Here is a 20,963-nt window from a genome sequence, read left to right as displayed (position 1 = left end):
GTAACAAGCATGCTCGCTCATCACTATTTATTAGTAAAATGGCTTACACTCCCCTTTTTTCCACTTTTTTCTTCACTACTTTTATAAAGAAATTTTTCCTTTCTTTATTCTTAATGCAATTTTATATAGCAACACCACCATTTTTTGCCACGAACATAATTTTTCTTGTCCGTCATCCCGTTCACCCTTACAGGGTTGTGGACAGATGCACTTGTCACTACACTTCTAAGACTCAATGCAGGGTCTGGAGCTCAATGCTCCCTTTTTGGTTTTTTTTTCTTCTTTTTTTTCTTTTTTTCATTTTGTCCTTCTTCTTCTTCTTTTTCTGATTTTTGTCTCAAAAAGCTGATGAAATTTGAAACACTATACCCCAGTGATTTTATAAATGTTTCTCAATATATCACTTGAGAACTTTTATGGCCGGTATTGTAACAGTTGACCATCCCGGCAGTATTTGAAATACAGCAGTCAGTCCTCTGACGTAGCTCCATATGTGTATATATAGAGGTTCTTCCTCCTTTGATTGCATACTGTTCTTTTTTTGCCCTGATGAAGGAGACAGTGATCTCTGAAACACATTGACCGGAAAAAAGAATAAAGAGATGAAATAATTAACATCAGTTTCCTTTGGTGACAGCGCGGCACGCACCCGATTTTCCTCCTATACGTTATTGCTCTTCTACTAGGGGCTGCGGCTGTCGCCATTTGTAACGTGCATTTAGGGGTTGTGACTGGCACAACCTTAATAGGTGAGTGCAACTACTATTAATTATTTGTTACCTTACCAGGTAAGACCCTAATTTGTGCGTCTGCTCCAGAGTTATTTCCCTGATTATTAATATCTGACAGGCAGTGATTGATCCTGCATTCTCACCTTCCTCTCTGTTGCACATTCTTATTGTTCCTATATGCTCTCTATTTCCATCAGACTTTTTTTGTCCTTCGGTGGGGCTCTAACATATGTGCACCATTTATTATTTATTTTTATGGATTCCTTTCTTTTTTCATGCTAGCGTTCATTATGCAGTAGTCATTCATGATATATCTTATATTTGTGAATCCATTAGGGCTCTATATGTCTGGTGCATCACATTGGGTCTTTTCAGTGCACAATAGGCACCTTTTTCTGTTATGCTCTGCTGCCACCTTATGGACATCCTATCAGTGATGCCAGAAAAAAATGGACATGTCTCCGTGCAGCAATCACGGACACGCGGGTACGCCGCACGGAGACACGTGCAGTGAAAAATCACTGATGTGTGAGCAGACCCATTCATTATAATGGATCTGCGTATCTCAGTGATTCTGTTATGTTTAAAAAAAAGCACAAACGTACCAGAATCACTGACGTGTGAAACAGGCCTTATAGTGTTTTGATTTATGTATGTATTATACAACTTCTGTGGATCTTGTATGAGTGACTTTTCTTCATTTTATTGGATTGTTTTAAAATATTGAAATAAAGTCACGCTTCCTATGCATCCTTTTGTATTCTGATTGGCTACTATAATACAGTTTTTAGGCACTGAGATCGATACCAGAGGCATGGTCTTCCGCTTACCAGAGGATAAGCTCAAAAGGCTAAGGGACATAATAGAAGGGTTTAGTGCTGTTAATAAGGTGGCATTAAGATAAATGAAATATATCTTCTCGGTCTTCTCGTTTTCTTGCTGAGTTGTGCCAATGGACAGAGTTTTTTCTAGACATTTGCTATTGGAAACTCAGGGAACCAAAGCTCCTGGATAGAGTTGAGCGCGGTTCGTGGTTCGTGGTTCTCCAGTTCTAGGCTCGAGTGATTTTGGGGCATGTTCTAGATCGAACTAGAACTCGAGCTTTTTGCAAAAGCTCGATAGTTCTAGAAACGTTCGAGAACGGTTCTAGCAGCCAAAAAACAGCTAAATCATAGCTTGGTTTCTGCTGTAATAGTGTAAGTCACTCTGTGAATCAAACTATTATCACATTTCAGTGTATAGTGTGCGTGAACAGCGCCTTCAGATCACTGCTGTTTCTATAATGGCGATCGCCATTTTTTTTTTTTTTTTCTTGTCTTCCTTCCCTAAGTGCGCGCGTCTTGTGGGGCGGGCCAGCATGTCAGCCAATCACAGACACACACACAGCTAAGTTGACTTTGAGCCAGAGAAGCAACGGCATGTGTGATAGGATCTGCATGTCACATGTCCCTGCATTATAAAACCGGACATTTTCTTCACGGACGCCATTATCTGCCTTCTGCGTCTTTGGTGTCAGACATCACTGTCGCAGCTCCGTCCTCCTGAGTCCTATAGCCGATACAGCTGTATGCGCTGCATACACAGCGTTAGACAGCATAGGGAGAGCACTTTATAGCAGTCCTTTTAAGGGCTCAAACCGGCAGGGTCAGAGAGCCATAGGTGACAGGTCCTGCAAACAGCAACAGCATCTGTGTAGCCAAGGTCAGGGATTTCCTCCCTGCATTTCACCATTAGGAGGGAACAGAAAGGCAGGCTTCCATTCCTCTACCCAGAGCACCACAATCCTGCCACTGTACCCTCCTGTCCTCTGCACACTCCAACTCATTATAACTAAGCCATTATACTAGCAAACACTCAGTGTACCTAGTGGCATCCTATCTGTGGCTATTGGACTTTGCTATAGTCCCACTAGTGCAAAGACATTTGCAGAGCACGTCTGCCTGCATTGCACACTCCAACTTTTTTAAACTAAGCAATTTTACTAGCAAACACTCAGTGTACCTAGTGGCATCCTATACGTGGCTATTGGACTTTGCTATAGTCCCACTAGTGCCAAGACATTTGCAGAGCGCATCTGCCTGCGTTGCACACTCCAACTAATTTTAACTTAGCCATTATACTAGCAAACACTCAGTGTACCTAGTGGCATCCTATACGTGGCTATTGGACTTTGCTATAGTCCCACTAGTGCCAAGACATTTGCAGAGCGCATCTGCCTGCGTTGCACACTCCAACTAATTATAAGTAAGCCATTATACTAGCAAACACTCAGTGTACCTAGTGGCATCCTATCTGTGGCTATTGGACTTTGCTATAGTCCCACTAGTGCCAAGACATTTGCAGAGCGCAGAGCGCATCTGCCTGCGTTGCACACTCCAACTAATTATAAGTAAGCCATTATACTAGCAAACACTCAGTGTACCTAGTGGCATCCTATACGTGGCTATTGGACCTTGCTATAGTCCCACTAGTGCCAAGACATTTGCAGAGCGCATCTGCCTGCGTTGCACACTCCAACTAATTATAAGTAAGCCATTATACTAGCAAACACTCAGTGTACCTAGTGGCATTCTATACGTGGCTATTGGACCTTGCTATAGTCCCACTAGTGCCAAGACATTTGCAGAGCGCATCTGCCTGCGTTGCACACTCCAACTAATTATAAGTAAGCCATTATACTAGCAAACACTCAGGGAACCTAGTGGCATCCTATCTGTGGCTATTTGACTTTGCTATAGTCCCACTAGTGCCAAGACATTTGCAGAGCGCATCTGCCTGCGTTGCACACTCCAACTAATTATAAGTAAGCCATTATACTAGCAAACACTCAGTGTACCTAGTGGCATCCTATACGTGGCTATTGGACCTTGCTATAGTCCCACTAGTGCCAAGACATTTGCAGAGCGCATCTGCCTGCGTTGCACACTCCAACTAATTATAAGTAAGCCATTATACTAGCAAACACTCAGTGTACCTAGTGGCATCCTATACGTGGCTATTGGACCTTGCTATAGTCCCACTAGTGCCAAGACATTTGCAGAGCGCATCTGCCTGCGTTGCACACTCCAACTAATTATAAGTAAGCCATTATACTAGCAAAAACTCAGTGTACCTAGTGGCATCCTATCTGTGGCTATTGGACTTTGCTATAGTCCCACTAGTGCAAAGACATTTGCAGAGCACGTCTGCCTGCATTGCACACTCCAACTTTTTTAAACTAAGCAATTTTACTAGCAAACACTCAGTGTACCTAGTGGCATCCTATATGTGGCTATTGGACTTTGCTATAGTCCCACTAGTGCCAAGACATTTGCAGAGCGCATCTGCCTGCGTTGCACACTCCAACTAATTTTAACTTAGCCATTATACTAGCAAACACTCAGTGTACCTAGTGGCATCCTATACGTGGCTATTGGACTTTGCTATAGTCCCACTAGTGCCAAGACATTTGCAGAGCGCATCTGCCTGCGTTGCACACTCCAACTAATTATAAGTAAGCCATTATACTAGCAAACACTCAGTGTACCTAGTGGCATCCTATACGTGGCTATTGGACCTTGCTATAGTCCCACTAGTGCCAAGACATTTGCAGAGCGCATCTGCCTGCGTTGCACACTCCAACTAATTATAAGTAAGCCATTATACTAGCAAACACTCAGTGTACCTAGTGGCATCCTATACGTGGCTATTGGACTTTGCTATAGTCCCACTAGTGCCAAGACATTTGCAAAGCGCATCTGCCTGCGTTGCACACTCCAACTAATTATAAGTAAGCCATTATACTAGCAAACACTCAGTGTACCTAGTGGCATCCTATACGTGGCTATTGGACCTTGCTATAGTCCCACTAGTGCCAAGACATTTGCAGAGCGCATCTGCCTGCGTTGCACACTCCAACTAATTATAAGTAAACGATTATACTAGCAAACACTCAGTGTACCTAGTGGCATCCTATCTGTGGCTATTGGACTTTGCTATAGTCCCACTAGTGCCAAGACATTTGCAGAGCGCATCTGCCTGCGTTGCACACTCCAACTAATTATAAGTAAGCCATTATACTAGCAAACACTCAGTGTACCTAGTGGCATCCTATACGTGGCTATTGGACTTTGCTATAGTCCCACTAGTGCCAAGACATTTGCAGAGCGCATCTGCCTGCGTTGCACACTCCAACTAATTATAAGTAAGCCATTATACTAGCAAACACTCAGTGTACCTAGTGGCATCCTATACGTGGCTATTGGACTTTGCTATAGTCCCACTAGTGCCAAGACATTTGCAGAGCGCATCTGCCTGCGTTGCACACTCCAACTAATTTTAACTTAGCCATTATACTAGCAAACACTCAGTGTACCTAGTGGCATCCTATACGTGGCTATTGGACTTTGCTATAGTCCCACTAGTGCCAAGACATTTGCAGAGCGCATCTGCCTGCGTTGCACACTCCAACTCATTATAACTAAGTTGCATTGTCAGGGATATTTATTCTTTATTATTCTGCTGTTAATAAAGCTAGACCACCACTGCAATCTTCACCACCTCTCAATTTTTACTACCACATTTTCAGTCCACAATCTTGTCGCAATCAACATGAGTGGCAAAATGACAGATGCTGGTGGAAAGGGGAAGAGGCGTGGTGGAAAAGGCAAAAAAGGTTTTGTCTGTGGGGAAAGTGCAGCAGCACTGAATACACGTTCAGAGACAACGCTGGCAGCTGGACACGACAAAATCTCCAAGGCGTAACTGGAGAGCTCTGGCCATTTTTCTAGGTTTGAAGCCCAAAAGGAGCAAGGCTCCAGTTGCACAGTCATGGCATCGATGTTCATTTGGAGATACTCCTGTATCATCCTCTCCAGCCGTTGAGTATGTGTCAGACTTGTTGTCTCTGGTGGCCTTGCAAAAGAGGGTCTAAAAAAATTATGAAAAGATTCCATAAAATTGCTGTTACCGGCACCAGATACGGTCCTACTGGTACGGGTAGACTGTTGAAGATGACGAGACCGTCCCATGTTTGTCAAGTTACAACTGGGAGATTCCCTCCCTGCACCTGCACGGTTGTTTGGTGGAAAAGCCGAGCTAAGATCGAGTAACAGCTTCTGCTGATACTCCTGCATACGTGCGTCCCTTTCTATGGCTGGAATTATGTCACAAAATTTGGACTTGTACCGGGGATCTAATAGTGTGGCAATCCAGTAGTCATCATCACTTCTAATTTTGACAATACGACTGTCATGTTGGAGGTAGTGCAACAAAAAGGCACTCATGTGTCTTGCGCAGCCATGCGGACCAAGTCCACGCTGTGTTTGTGGCATAGAGGTGCTACCCGTTCTTTCTTCCTCTGACATCTCCCCCCAACCTCTTTCAACTGAAATTTGACCAAGGTCTCCCTCATCCGCTGAGTCTTCCATGTCCATGGACAGTTCGTCCTCCATTTCTTCATGTTCTCCTGCACCTTGCTCAACATTTCGCCTGCTACTATGCGCCCTTGTCGATCCCTGTTCCCCATGGTCCCATGCCTGCTGCGTTGGTGATGATGAACGTCTGGACCTTGGTGATGTTGTTGTCCCTTGCGCATATGAATCCTCCTGTAGTTCCTCCCCTTCATGTTGTCCCACCCCCTGACTCCGAATAGTGTTTAGCGTGTGCTCCAGCATGTAAATGACTGGAATCGTCATGCTGATAATGGCATTGTCAGAGCTAAACATATTCGTCGCCATGTCGAAACTGTGCAGAAGGGTGCATAGGTCCTTGATCTGAGACCACTCCATCAGGGTGATCTGCCCCACCTCTGCATCTCGTTGGCCCAGGCTATACGTCATGACGTATTGCACCAGGGCTCTGCGGTGCTGCCACAGTCGCTGTAACATGTGGAGAGTTGAATTCCAGCGTGTCGCCACATCGCATTTCAGGCGATGAACCGGCAGGCCGAAAGACTTCTGGAGCGATGCAAGTCGCTCTGCTGCGGCGCTTGAACGGCGGAAGTGAGCTGACAGTTTTCGTGCCCTGTTCAGAAGGCCATCTAGGCCGGGATAGTGTGTTAAAAATTGCTGGACGACAAGGTTCAACACGTGAGCCATACAAGGTACGTGTGTCACAATGCCCAGGCGAAGTGCCGCACCCAGGTTTGCAGCATTGTCGCACACGGCCTTACCAGGCTGCAGGTTGAGTGGAGACAACCATTTATTAAACTCGGACCGCAGAGCTGACCACAACTCCTCAGCTGTGTGACTCTTATTCCCAAGACATGTCAAGCTAAAGACCGCCTGATGCCGTTGCGCTCTGCTGCCAGCATAGTAATGAGGCGTGCGTGATTCCTTCTGCGCAGTGAGAACGCTGGTGGCCTGACCAGGCAGGCTTGGGGCGGAGGTGGAGGACCCAGATGAGGTGGAGGATGCAGAAGCTGTGGCGGAACTTGGACAGACAGAGGATTGACACACAAGTCGTGGGGACGGCAAGACTTGTGCAGCAGACCCTTCACCATCTATCACCATAGTTACCCAGTGCCCAGTCAGCGACATGTAACGTCCCTGTCCATGCTTACTGGTCCAAGTATCGGTGGTGAAATGCACCCGTTCACACACAGAGTTTCTCAAGGAAGCGGTGATGTTGTGTGCGACATGCTGGTGTAGCACGGGCACACCTTTCTTAGAGAAGTAGTGGCGACTAGGCATCTGGTACTGGGGCACAGCGACAGACATAAGGTCTCTAAAATCCTGTGTGTCCACTAGGCGGAAAGGCAGCATTTCGGTAGCCAACAGCTTACAGAGGGATAGAGTCAACCTCTTAGCTTTGTCATGGGTCGGAGGAAGTGGCCTTTTATTTGACCACATCTGAGGGACAGAGATCTGGCTGCTGTGTGTAGACGGTGTTGAGTAGGGTGTCCCTGGAAAAATGCAGGTTTGTGAGGAAAGTGCAGGCGGAGACATGATGTTGCCTTCATCCAACGTTGGTGCTATCGATGTCTGAGAGAGCTGTACACACTCACTTGTTTCCCCTTCCAAACCAACTGACGACCTTACAAGCAAACTGCCTGTTGCGGTTACAGTGGTGGAAGTTTGGCGTGGAAAAACAGGTGTGACAGCTGTCCCCACAGTCCTAGAAGATGAAGAGCGCGCGGATGCACTGGAAGGGGCGGGCGGTGGATGGTTCGCTCTTGCAGCATTGCAGCACAGTGAGCTTCCCACCGGGACCTATGATATTTATTCATGTGACGATTCATGGAAGAAGTTGTCAAACTGCTGAGGTTTTGACCTCTACTAAGAGAATCATGACAAATTTTACATATCACATGATTTGGGCGATCTTTTTCTATGTCAAAAAAGGACCAGGCTAGGCAAGGCTTAGAGGCCATGCGACCTGTTGATCCACCCCGAATAATGCTCATAGGCAGAGTGGTGGCTGAGGATGCAGTTGTAGACGTGCTACCAGTGCTCCGACTCTGTCCAGGAAGGCGCAAGGTAACTTCGTCGTCGGTTGCATCCTCCTCCACCGCCTCTGTTGACCTCCTCGAGTGCCTGACTGGGGGTTGACAGTAGGTGGGATCTAGAACTTCATCATCAATTGTTGTGTTTGCACTCCCCTCCCCCTCAGACCGAGCCTCTTCTTGCCCTGACCGAATATTTAAGTTGTCATCCCAATCGGGTATCTGCGTCTCATCTTCATCAGTATGTTCCTCATTGTCTATAACCACAGGTGTTACAGTTTGTGACAAAGGGTCAACATTATGCTCAGAATCTTGGTCCTCACAGCCTGAATCAGAGTCACAAAGGTTCTGGGCATCACTGCAGACCATTTCCTGTTCTGTACTCACTGTAGCTTGGGAGCAGACCTCTGATTCCCAGGCTATAGTGTGACTGAACAGCTCTGCAGACTCAGCCATCTCAGTTCCACCATACTGTGCAGGGCTGATGGAGACTTCAGAGCTGGGAGAAATCAAGTGTGATTGGGATGACAACTCAGAGGACTGGTGTTTTTTGGATGCGGTACTTGAAGTGGCTGAGAGGGCACTTGTTGGACCACTTGAGATCCATTCAAGCATTTTCCTTTTTTGCCCATCATCTACCTTTCTTCCTGTTGTTCGTGTCCGTAAAAAAGGGAGCACATCGGATTGTCCACGGTAAGTAGTAGACATCTTACTTTTGCTGGTAGATGGTCTATCTTCAGCAGCAAAGTCCAATAGCCACAGATAGGATGCCACTAGGTACACTGAGTGTTTGCTAGTATAATGGCTTACTTATAATTAGTTGGAGTGTGCAACGCAGGCAGATGCGCTCTGCAAATGTCTTGGCACTAGTGGGACTATAGCAAAGTCCAATAGCCACGTATAGGATGCCACTAGGTACACTGAGTGTTTGCTAGTATAATGGCTAAGTTAAAATTAGTTGGAGTGTGCAACGCAGGCAGATGCGCTCTGCAAATGTCTTGGCACTAGTGGGACTATAGCAAAGTCCAATAGCCACGTATAGGATGCCACTAGGTACACTGAGTGTTTGCTAGTATAATGGCTTACTTATAATTAGTTGGAGTGTGCAACGCAGGCAGATGCGCTCTGCAAATGTCTTGGCACTAGTGGGACTATAGCAAAGTCCAATAGCCACGTATAGGATGCCACTAGGTACACTGAGTGTTTGCTAGTATAATGGCTTACTTATAATTAGTTGGAGTGTGCAACGCAGGCAGATGCGCTCTGCAAATGTCTTGGCACTAGTGGGACTATAGCAAAGTCCAATAGCCACAGATAGGATGCCACTAGGTACACTGAGTGTTTGCTAGTATAATGGCTTACTTATAATTAGTTGGAGTGTGCAACGCAGGCAGATGCGCTCTGCAAATGTCTTGGCACTAGTGGGACTATAGCAAGGTCCAATAGCCACGTATAGGATGCCACTAGGTACACTGAGTGTTTGCTAGTATAATGGCTTACTTATAATTAGTTGGAGTGTGCAACGCAGGCAGATGCGCTCTGCAAATGTCTTGGCACTAGTGGGACTATAGCAAAGTCCAATAGCCACGTATAGGATGACACTAGGTACACTGAGTGTTTGCTAGTATAATGGCTTACTTATAATTAGTTGGAGTGTGCAACGCAGGCAGATGCGCTCTGCAAATGTCTTGGCACTAGTGGGACTATAGCAAGGTCCAATAGCCACGTATAGGATGCCACTAGGTACACTGAGTGTTTGCTAGTATAATGGCTAAGTTAAAATTAGTTGGAGTGTGCAACGCAGGCAGATGCGCTCTGCAAATGTCTTGGCACTAGTGGGACTATAGCAAAGTCCAATAGCCACGTATAGGATGCCACTAGGTACACTGAGTGTTTGCTAGTAAAATTGCTTAGTTTAAAAAAGTTGGAGTGTGCAATGCAGGCAGACGTGCTCTGCAAATGTCTTTGCACTAGTGGGACTATAGCAAAGTCCAATAGCCACAGATAGGATGCCACTAGGTACACTGAGTTTTTGCTAGTATAATGGCTTACTTATAATTAGTTGGAGTGTGCAACGCAGGCAGATGCGCTCTGCAAATGTCTTGGCACTAGTGGGACTATAGCAAGGTCCAATAGCCATGTATAGGATGCCACTAGGTACACTGAGTGTTTGCTAGTATAATGGCTTACTTATAATTAGTTGGAGTGTGCAACGCAGGCAGATGCGCTCTGCAAATGTCTTGGCACTAGTGGGACTATAGCAAGGTCCAATAGCCACGTATAGGATGCCACTAGGTACACTGAGTGTTTGCTAGTATAATGGCTTACTTATAATTAGTTGGAGTGTGCAACGCAGGCAGATGCGCTCTGCAAATGTCTTGGCACTAGTGGGACTATAGCAAGGTCCAATAGCCACGTATAGGATGCCACTAGGTACACTGAGTGTTTGCTAGTATAATGGCTTACTTATAATTAGTTGGAGTGTGCAACGCAGGCAGATGCGCTCTGCAAATGTCTTGGCACTAGTGGGACTATAGCAAAGTCCAATAGCCACAGATAGGATGCCACTAGGTACACTGAGTGTTTGCTAGTATAATGGCTTACTTATAATTAGTTGGAGTGTGCAACGCAGGCAGATGCGCTCTGCAAATGTCTTGGCACTAGTGGGACTATAGCAAGGTCCAATAGCCACGTATAGGATGCCACTAGGTACACTGAGTGTTTGCTAGTATAATGGCTTACTTATAATTAGTTGGAGTGTGCAACGCAGGCAGATGCGCTCTGCAAATGTCTTGGCACTAGTGGGACTATAGCAAGGTCCAATAGCCACGTATAGGATGCCACTAGGTACACTGAGTGTTTGCTAGTATATATGGCAAAATTATAGATGGAAAGGGAGAAGGGGAGGGGGGGAGAGAGGAGGCTGTAATTGACTACAAGGGTATGAGTTATGAGTGATCATAGGGATAGTGTTACATAAGTGGAAATACCTATGGAGGACCGGATGTGTAAGCGCATACCTTATACAAACCTATAGAGTGCTGATGGGTGAGAGTGTGATGTTAGATATAAGACATCCTATAGTGAATAGTGAGCCGTAATCAAGTGCAACAGGGATATTTCACGTGACTATGGGAACCTGGAAGGTAAAGAAAGGGGAGAAAAAACTGTTAGACAAGGTAATCAGACATAATGTAACCAGTTGATCAGACATGATCACCTGGTTTGAGACCCCCTGCCTTACACTATATAGATATCATGTTCATTCCCCATCTATCTTGCTCAGGAGAGCATCTCCCTCCCCCGGCACCAAGAGCAGCTCATACTGAATTGTTACATTGACTAGTAACACTGCACACAGAAATGCACCTTAATATTCCACTGTTAACCCTTTCCTCCCAGCAGTAACACACAACTCCTCACCTTGATATCATGGTGATTTATGGTCAGAATGACTTCAATGCGATCAGTGATTTCTATTCTAGCTCTGCTCACATAGATTTTATATCCACACTAAACTATAGGCCGTTCTTCATATTTTGGGGAATTTTAGTCAGATATACTAGTTTGTGCCTGTATAGTATTGGTGTAGATGGGAGTGTAGGGCATGGGTTACATGGCACTGTGGTGGAATACTGATGGGAGGTATTGGTGCTGTGTTTGATGCTTCTACTGGGTATTTTCCTACAAATACTGGAACAGCTCACTGCTTAGAATGATCCTTCCCAGCTCTATAATATATTATATATACCCCACAATGCAGGCTCACACACACATTTGTCTCAAGTGTGTTGTAGGGACACAGATACAGTCTTGGTCATGTGACTAAAGGCTACTTTACACACTGCGATATCGGTCACGATATCGCTAGTGTGGGTACCCGCCCCCATCTGTTGCGCGACACGGGCAAATCGCTGCCCATGCCGCACAACACCGACCAGACCCGTCACACATACTTACCTGCCCGGCGACGTCGCTGTGTCCGGCGAACCGCCTCCTTTCTAAGGGGGCGGTCCGTGCGGCGTCACAGCGACGTCACTGAGCGACCGCCCAATAGCAGCGGAGGGGCGGAGATGAGTGGCCGGAACATCCCGCCCACCTCCTTCCTTCCTCATAGCGGCTGGGAGGCAGGTAAGGAGAGGTTCCTCGTTTCTGCGGTGTCACACGGAGCGATGTGTGCTACCGCAGGAGCGACGAACTACATCGTTACTGCTGCAGTAACGATAATCGAGAATGGAGACCCATGTCACCGATGAGCGATTTTGCACGTTTTTGCAACGATGCAAAATCGCTCATCGGTATCACACGCAGCAACATCGCTAATGCGGCCGGATGTGCGTCACAAATTCCGTGACCCCAACGACTCCGCATTAGCGATGTCGCAGCGTGTAAAGCCCCCTTTAGTGGGAGTGGTGTACAGGGTCTTAGCAGTAAAGAGTATTCCATATTTCTGCCAGATACCCACAGAGATATTGAAATCTGAAAAAAGAGACTTCTGCTCATTGAAGGTAAGAACTGCTCACATAGCGTTCAACTCCACAGCAAACGAGTGCTCTAGCACTGGCATCTCAGCAGGGATATTCCCCTACTACACATGTGTGTCTAGGTCACTGTGACAGTTTACAGGACATAACTCAGGGCACCTAGACAGAAGGCAGAGGGACTACTTTCTATTTCTGGTGTAGAGCTTAGTACAATATATATATATTTATACTATTACATGGGACACATGTACCTTGTATTACCATTATTCGCTGTATATGAACCCCTTTTCTCCGGGCATTATTTGTCTATAGCATTTTTCACGAACCTGAGGCAACTGAGAACCCTTCAGTGAAGGAATTCCACTAACCCTCACAATACCTACCAGGGGCCTCCCTGCAGTAACTCAGGTAGTTGTACCCATTCTCTTTCCGCATTCTATGTGTTCTTCTTCTTTCTTCTTTTTTTTCTTTTTTCTTCTTTTTATTTCTATCATGTAGTTCAGGGGTTTATAGATATATGTCCTGCATCTCATATTTCCTTTAGTGGTGCTTCTTACCCATTCTCATATCATTTACCCTAGTATTTCATGATCCTGAGGCGACTGAGAACCCTTTAATAAAGGAATCCTTTTTCACCTGAATTGTCAAGTGATACTTACCAGTGACTATCACGTAATGTTACAGGTAGTTCCATTTTCTTCCTCTTCTTTCTCTCCTTTCTTCTTTGTCACACGGTCCATTGTGTTATAGCCCAAGTGTCATGATAACACTTGTACCATCTTTTCATTTAGATTCCACCTACAATTATTTACCGATTCCAGTTCTGGAATAGGCTTTCATCATCTACTCACTAGAATTCTCAAGTTCATAAGGTACTGAGACATATACATGTTCACACCATTATAAAGAACAAAGTATAAACATTGAGGTTTTTCTCACACCCATGTTCCTGTGTTCTTTGATATGATATGTGTTCATTTCCTTCACTATATAGGATTGCAAGTTTTCCATTTGTACCTTAATGGCAATGACGCTATACAATTGAACACATATCATCCTGTTATCCATATAGGTGTGTATTTACCTGCTTGACTATTTTTGGTTGTTTGATCCAGAATGTTTCTCCAGATAGGTCATGTGGAAATTTTCTTTCCTCAGTACAAATGTTTTCACTATGGCTTTGGAAAATTTTTTTGTATGTGCATCATGGTCATTTGACCCATTGTACTCTCAAGTAGCAATATATTGTACTGTTATGTTGTACTATGTACTAATTACGTGTTTATATGGTTTTGTAACCCTTTATGATCTTAGATAACTTTATCCTTGATAAAGACCTAAAAACAAGCTCGAAACGTTGGATGAATTATCCTTTTGCACAAATAAAGAATTTTCAGCATTCTAAGAGTTCTTTTCTTACGTTATTGATCACTATAGTGTGCCAGAGCTATTTCTATTGAATTGACTCTTATTTTTTCTGAGCACCTGCTATATACACAGTGAGCCAGACATATTCAATTTTCATTCAGAAGGCAGAGGGAAGCCTTAGCAGCTGAGCCTATATCTTGGCTTGTGAGCATTAGAACAGGCCGGCGATTACAGGGTAACATGAAAAATGTCCAGCTTGCATTATGACTAGAACATGACAATATCCTTTTAAGTACTAACCTATGATGCGTTCCTAAGCAGTTGATGTTATATGTTCTACATTTCATTTTCTGCATACTTTACAAGTAGTAGAATTTGCTTTGATATAGGCAACTGGATTTTCACAATGAAAAGGCAAAGGATAACGCCCGAAAAAGACGCCATACATTATGTCAGTGCCATCACTGACAAACCTGGATTGACCATGAAATACATCAATCCCCTTAAAGGTGAGTTAAAACAAGTTTTAACTAAATTGCCTTAATATTGTCATGCATTAGAATGACTGTCTTAGGTAATGATAAATATTTTCTACTGGAAGAGGAGTGTTTGCTGAAACTGAAATCGAAAAAGGGAGTTTTGTTGCAGAATATCGAGGTGAGCTCACGTATGCACTTACGATGGTAGACAACTACTCGAGATTTATGGTTGTGGTACAAGTCAAAGATCTAATGGCCCATACTGCAGCGAAGGTCTTCCAAGCACACTTATGCAGACCTCATGGCTACTCAGAGAGAGTCCTCACAGATCAAGGCACTGCCTTTGAAGCGGAAATCTTCAAGGACTTCTGCAGCTTTTACCGATGCAGGAAGATGCGTACTACACCCTACCATGCTCAAACCAATGGTTATCAACCTGCTCAGGACTTTACCCCATATTCCAGATGTGGCCTTACAAGTGATTTATAGAGGGGTAACAATACGTTGGGATCATCGGATCTAATCTCCCTTTTTATACACCCTAAAATCTTGTTTGCGTTAGAATAAACAATAACATCATAAAGGTATAGCAGTACCGTTTCAAAGTTTCGGTGTCCCAAGCAGCATTCCATCAGCCTCTGGAAGGTTCCTGGCAAATTGCACAGCTCGAAGGGCATGCTTTTGAACTCGCAGAGACCCATCGGGGTGGCAAAGGCGGTCTTCTCCCGGTCTGCCTCAGCAACGGACACTTGCCAATAGTGACTAGTGAGATCAAGGGTAGAAAAATAATTTGCAGTTGTCAATGCAGCTAGCTATTCCTCAATACAGGGGAGTGGTGCTGTCCTTCTTCTTTAACAGGACCAACGGAGCTGCCCAGAGGCTACAACTGTCACGGATAACCCCAGCCTCCTTCATGTTGCTCAACATGTCCTTGGTACACTGGTAATGTGCAGGTAGATTTGGCTTATATCTCTCTTTGATGGGTGGGTGTGCACTTGTGGGGATGTAGTGTTTGACCCCTTTTATTTTTCAAAAGTCTAGCGGATGTTTGCTGAAGACTTGCTCGTATTCTTGCACTAGCCTGTAGACCCCCTTCTTGTGATGTGAAGGTGTGGAGTCAGTGCCTACGTGTAATTCCTTACACCACTCCTCTGGCTGACTTGGTGAGCTGTCACTGAATGGGTGGGCTGAAGCAATGGTGGATACTGCTGTTTGGATAGCATGTGTATCTACTGAGAACAGCTTATCAATGGTGGCAAATCGGAGCAGCTTAATCTTTTGCTCTCCGCAGTTCAACACTCTCATGGGCACTCTTCCCTTCCATATTAATGAATAAAACTATGATGTAAATAGCATATAGATACCCCATAAATGCAGATAAAAGTAGGTTATGGGAAAAGGGGGAAGAGAGAAACAGGAAAATAGTGGAATAAAGTATACCTTCCAGGTGGGAGAGGAAATGGCAGCACAGCCAGTGGAGGTGAAGCAAGGGGAGCCTGCAACTAAAGAGTTGAGAGCGTTATCACATGGTGACTGAGCCTGATTGTAACGGGAGCATAGAGGTGCCGATCCTGTCTTACCTGCGTTGGTGTAGAAGTGGGTGTCCTGTGGTGGAGTCAGCTATGTGCAGTGGTGGCCGTGGGTTCTTTTATGTGCGACCGTAGTAATAGCTGTGCCCACTTCCTGTATGGGAGTGGAATGCAGTGAGGCTAATGGAACGCACACCTGCGCATTTGTGTTTAACGTCGCGCATGTGCAGAACGGAGAAAAGGCTGCGCTCACTTCCTAATGAAAGGGAGTGAGACGCAGCTGGGAAGGGAAGGGAAAAGATTAGGGTTTGGGGATGATGAAAGGGCTTTCTACGGGCAAGGATGGCAAAGGGTGGCAGTGACGGAAAGTCAGGCAGATGGTCCTGTCCTGTCCTGTCCGTCCGTCTTTTTGTATCATGAATTGGAAAGACTGCAAGGGGGAGGGGAGGTGCTTGTGCCCAAAAGGAGGAGTTATTCAGATTCATTGCAGTGGGCGGCGGCTGCAAAAAGCACCATTCTCCTTGTTTTTGCTCTGCAAAACAGCCTTTTCAAGGGTTTGGCTTGGGTGACAAAATGTCTTCTGTAGGCGTGGGTTTGTCTCCCTCTCCCTAAGATGTGTCCGGTATAGGCCAGGGTGCCACTCAAGGCCGTAACCAATTCGGGTTATAGCTTCTCGGCCTTTTGGCTAAGATCAAGTGTAGTTTCGGAGGACGCTACCTTGGTCGGTACTGGAAGGTGCCTGGGATTGCACGTCTGCCGGCCTTGAGGGAGTGTGTGTGCCTTCTGGTGACACATAGCCCTCTTGTGCCTGGACGGTTCCCAGGCAACGGGAGGCGATCACCTTTGTTATTTTGAAGTCCTACTGATAAACAGAAAAAAAAAAAATTAAATCTGTTCTTATCAGTTTAATATCTGATACGTCCCCTCTCTAGGGACCATATATTAAATGGATTTTTAGAACAAGGAGATGGAAAAAATCTTGCTCTGTCCACTCCACGCATTGACCTGGTATTGCAGTACCTCCAGGACCGGTGCACCCCTTCTTAACCGAGTTTCCAAAAGCAGAACTCAATTCACCTGATTCAAATGAGCCCCATTAGTGAATTGAAAGAAAGCAAAAACTTTATATGCACCTCAATTTGGCCAATTCACTTTTCACACTTTCACCCTTTTTTTTTATCTTTCACACCTTTTACTTGCTTTATTGATGCAAAAGCTGTGCCAAATAGCAAACTCATCTCCACTCAACTTGACCAACTCTGCTATGTCCCGTGCAGTATCTTATTCTCAGTCTTATCTAGATCATTTGCAATTGAATAGAATAGATCCCTTTTGGACACATTGGATTCAGCTGCTGCAGTGACTGCAGGTGTTAGAAGATGCAGACTTGGCATCAGGTGCTGTCTATCAGATTCCACTCCAATTAAAGCTTCCATTGTTTTTCGGTGTTTTCTTTGAGCAATGATGATGTCTTTAGTGATCTGTTGGCTCCCTCTCCTGGAGGAAGAGTTTGCTTGCTCTTGGACTTTCAAAAAGAGAGGTCATGATAGACATTTAGCTTCTGAGCCCAATTGGGGACAGTCATGGGTGATGAATGTTTTGCAACCTGCTGCGAAGCCTGATACCGCAATATAAGGAACGTCAAATACTAAGAATGGGCGGCCTATGAAAGAATTAGTACTTTCATTAAGCATACTTAAACGGCTAATTGGGAATAGACAAACTGTAAAAAGCCCTCTGAGAAAGCCCCTCTCTATCCTTTGTCAGTAAGCTTTTCTGTAGTCTGCCTGTTGATGTATTTTCCATTTGAACAGTGCACAACATGAAGTGACGGAACACTGGCTTGTCACAATGTCCCCCGCTGACATCACAATAGCGCTGCTGCCTAGAAAGCCAGCTGCGCAGCAGAAGTTGCTCTTTGGGTGGGATGGTGGGCTAATGTATCTATTCCTGCTTGGTGAGAGTTTGACATGATCTAGAGCAACGAGTTCCAGCGGCTAGCGGTTGATTATTGGCTGTAATGGGGCTTTCTGGCTGGTGCTAGCCTTTCTTCTTAGCACACAGGAACCACAATCCCTACACCATGCTTCGATGGATTCTCTCATCCCAGCCCAGTAAAACTACATATTTCACACAGTTATAGGCAGCCCATGGGCATTCACCTGGATTAAAACCCATAACAGCTCATAGACCAAACAATCAATCTACCACTGGACCAAAGACAGGAAGCTAAATCCACTGCCTGCGGTAACTAACTTAATCCTATAGGCTACTCACACAACAAACCCAAGAGAAAGGAAAAAAACATGGCTTCGATTATCCATCCAATGAAAACGCATAACCATTGTGAGCCATTGGACAATGCAATTGCACACATGGTGACATGGTGCACGGCCCAATGAATCAAGTCTGTACTTCATATTCACGGTTTAAGCCCTTGGGTTTTAATGTGTCCAGAGTACATATCCAGAAAGATTCCCTTTTTTTGTGCTAAGCACAAGTCAACAATACATTGTAAGCAGATTCTATTACCAGTCCCACACCATTTTGTGACGCATAATCACACAGTGGCCCAATTAAGATTCCAAGTCATCGAACATGTCCCAGCCATACGCAGAGGAGGCAATAGAATTAGGAAGCTCAAAGAAAGGGAATCTTTCTGGATATATACTCTGGGCACGTTGGAACCCAAGGGCTTAAACCATGAATATGAAGAACCGACTTGATTCATTGGGCCGTGCACATTTTTTCTAACGCCCGGTTCTTTTTCGTGTTCACACTATATATGGTTCCACTATGTATGGAGTTCCATTCTTCCTTGTTTTTTATTTGTCATGTTTGTCATGTCTAATCAACTGGTTACATTATGTCTGATTACCTTGTCTAACAGTTTTTTCTCCCCTTTCTTTACCTTCCATGTTCCCATAGTCACGTGAAATATCCCTTTTGCACTTGATTACGGCTCACTATTCACTATAGGATGTCTTATATCTAACATCACACTCTCACCCATCAGCACTCTATAGGTTTGTATAAGGTATGCGCTTACACATCCGGTCCTCCATAGGTATTTCCACTTATGTAACACTATCCCTATGATCACTCATAACTCATACCCTTGTAGTCAATTACAGCCTCCTCTCTCCCCCCCTCCCCTTCTCCCTTTCCATCTATAATTTTGCCATATATACTAGCAAACACTCAGTGTACCTAGTGGCATCCTATACGTGGCTATTGGACCTTGCTATAGTCCCACTAGTGCCAAGACATTTGCAGAGCGCATCTGCCTGCGTTGCACACTCCAACTAATTATAAGTAAGCCATTATACTAGCAAACACTCAGTGTACCTAGTGGCATCCTATACGTGGCTATTGGACCTTGCTATAGTCCCACTAGTGCCAAGACATTTGCAGAGCGCATCTGCCTGCGTTGCACACTCCAACTAATTATAAGTAAGCCATTATACTAGCAAACACTCAGTGTACCTAGTGGCATCCTATCTGTGGCTATTGGACTTTGCTATAGTCCCACTAGTGCCAAGACATTTGCAGAGCGCATCTGCCTGCGTTGCACACTCCAACTAATTATAAGTAAGCCATTATACTAGCAAACACTCAGTGTACCTAGTGGCATCCTATACGTGGCTATTGGACCTTGCTATAGTCCCACTAGTGCCAAGACATTTGCAGAGCGCATCTGCCTGCGTTGCACACTCCAACTAATTATAAGTAAGCCATTATACTAGCAAACACTCAGTGTACCTAGTGGCATCCTATACGTGGCTATTGGACCTTGCTATAGTCCCACTAGTGCCAAGACATTTGCAGAGCGCATCTGCCTGCGTTGCACACTCCAACTAATTATAAGTAAGCCATTATACTAGCAAACACTCAGTGTACCTAGTGGCATCCTATACATGGCTATTGGACCTTGCTATAGTCCCACTAGTGCCAAGACATTTGCAGAGCGCATCTGCCTGCGTTGCACACTCCAACTAATTATAAGTAAGCCATTATACTAGCAAAAACTCAGTGTACCTAGTGGCATCCTATCTGTGGCTATTGGACTTTGCTATAGTCCCACTAGTGCAAAGACATTTGCAGAGCACGTCTGCCTGCATTGCACACTCCAACTTTTTTAAACTAAGCAATTTTACTAGCAAACACTCAGTGTACCTAGTGGCATCCTATACGTGGCTATTGGACTTTGCTATAGTCCCACTAGTGCCAAGACATTTGCAGAGCGCATCTGCCTGCGTTGCACACTCCAACTAATTTTAACTTAGCCATTATACTAGCAAACACTCAGTGTACCTAGTGGCATCCTATACGTGGCTATTGGACCTTGCTATAGTCCCACTAGTGCCAAGACATTTGCAGAGCGCATCTGCCTGCGTTGCACACTCCAACTAATTATAAGTAAGCCATTATACTAGCAAACACTCAGTGTACCTAGTGTCATCCTATACGTGGCTATTGGACTTTGCTATAGTCCCACTAGTGCCAAGACATTTGCAGAGCGCATCTGCCTGCGTTGCACACTCCAACTAATTATAAGTAAGCCATTATACTAGCAAACACTCAGTGTACCTAGTGGCATCCTATACGTGGCTATTGGACCTTGCTATAGTCCCACTAGTGCCAAGACATTTGCAGAGCGCATCTGCCTGCGTTGCACACTCCAACTAATTATAAGTAAGCCATTATACTAGCAAACACTCAGTGTACCTAGTGGCATCCTATCTGTGGCTATTGGACTTTGCTATAGTCCCACTAGTGCCAAGACATTTGCAGAGCGCATCTGCCTGCGTTGCACACTCCAACTAATTATAAGTAAGCCATTATACTAGCAAACACTCAGTGTACCTAGTGGCATCCTATACGTGGCTATTGGACTTTGCTATAGTCCCACTAGTGCCAAGACATTTGCAGAGCGCATCTGCCTGCGT

The 20,963-nt window shown here is 45.0% G+C and overlaps 1 pseudogene; it reads left to right on the top strand.

The window, feature by feature from the left end:
- The first annotated feature begins 16,850 nt into the window (after positions 1-16,850).
- Positions 16,851-17,056, top strand: LOC142260764 (U2 spliceosomal RNA; annotated as a pseudogene).
- The last annotated feature ends 3,907 nt before the right edge of the window (positions 17,057-20,963 follow it).

The sequence above is a fragment of the Anomaloglossus baeobatrachus genome, unplaced genomic scaffold (assembly GCF_048569485.1).
Source record: "Anomaloglossus baeobatrachus isolate aAnoBae1 unplaced genomic scaffold, aAnoBae1.hap1 Scaffold_178, whole genome shotgun sequence".
Lineage (NCBI taxonomy): Eukaryota > Metazoa > Chordata > Amphibia > Anura > Aromobatidae > Anomaloglossus > Anomaloglossus baeobatrachus.
This window is presented reverse-complemented; position numbering and strand designations above follow the sequence as displayed.